The sequence below is a fragment of the Anneissia japonica genome, unplaced genomic scaffold (genome assembly GCF_011630105.1).
Source record: "Anneissia japonica isolate Jap-2015-1 unplaced genomic scaffold, ASM1163010v1 scaffold18599_len10951_cov113, whole genome shotgun sequence".
Classification (NCBI taxonomy): domain Eukaryota; kingdom Metazoa; phylum Echinodermata; class Crinoidea; order Comatulida; family Comatulidae; genus Anneissia; species Anneissia japonica.
Genome location: NW_022713564.1, coordinates 8,712 through 10,019, shown reverse-complemented (window position 1 = coordinate 10,019; position 1,308 = coordinate 8,712).

Here is a 1,308-nt window from a genome sequence, read left to right as displayed (position 1 = left end):
ATGCTTTGGGGTTTAGTACGTGATTGTGGAATTAAATAATGACTTTTTCATGGATTAAATAATTCGAACCTTGCAGCAAGACAACAGACTTAACCTACACAACATTACATGTACCCCAATATAGGCCTATGTATAATTATTATGATTACTGTATACAATCACATTGTAATAAACAACACTCTTGAATACAAGTTTAGACCTTTTTAAATTGCAGAGTTAGCACTTCATTTCCATGAATCCTCTTTGATGATTTCGCATATTATTACTGTTGTACAAAGTTTCACAAATTTGTTGTAACGCTTGAATAATAACGTACTAGCACATTGATATCTACAAGTAGCTTACTTATGGAGCGCGCAATGGCCATCATAATCTCAGCTTCATTGAAATACGGGGTACTTATGTACGTTTTTTATTAACCGTTATAAACACGAAATCAGGTTAATAAAAAAAATCCTTTTGTACTTTGTGCCAAGTGGCGCTCTACAATCTTGGCTTTGAATTTGATTGTTCTCGTTTTGCCATTCCCCTTAGGAAAACATTTTGTTGATACACAGGGCTTGTTATTTTGAAATTGCTGGTGAGTAAAAAAACGCACACCTATTTTTGTTTAGGCGAGTGATTATTTGGGAGAAGGGAAAATTTAAGTTTCTGTGGGATAGTATACACATAAATACTACTGCAGTCATCAAAGTGGTATTCGAGTTAAAAGCAACACAAAACACATCCAAGCAGAAAGCATGGCCACAGTATTTAGGTTTTTTACTAGATTTAATGTGAGTGATTTTCATACCCAAGGTGCTCTGTATTTCACAATCCTGAAGAGGATTTTAGGTGAGTGATAGTGCGTGAGAGCAATCACTCGCCTCAAATCACTAGCCCTGGATATGTTTTACAACCAATGTTGCTAACACACAAAAAGGATGTTTGTATATATATGTTTATGTTATATACATATATATAAGCTTATATATATATATATATATATATATATATATAAATATAAATCATGATATGTTAGAGATAAATTAAACCGTCTTGCACAATGCTATAACTTATAAATAAACTTTAAATGATAACGAAAAGTCAATATAAATATAAAGAATTAAATGTAAAAGAAATGCTTAGTTTGTGTAATGATACTGGCTGTTCAATATTGGACTTTGATATACATATTTAATTAATTTTTGCTGGTCGTATTATATCGTTTATTTCCCCAAAATAACAGGAGCCACTTAAGGGTCTATATGGCAGGATTGAAGAATGCTTGCCATCGAGGGGCTCTTGGTCCATCGACAAGATTTAATG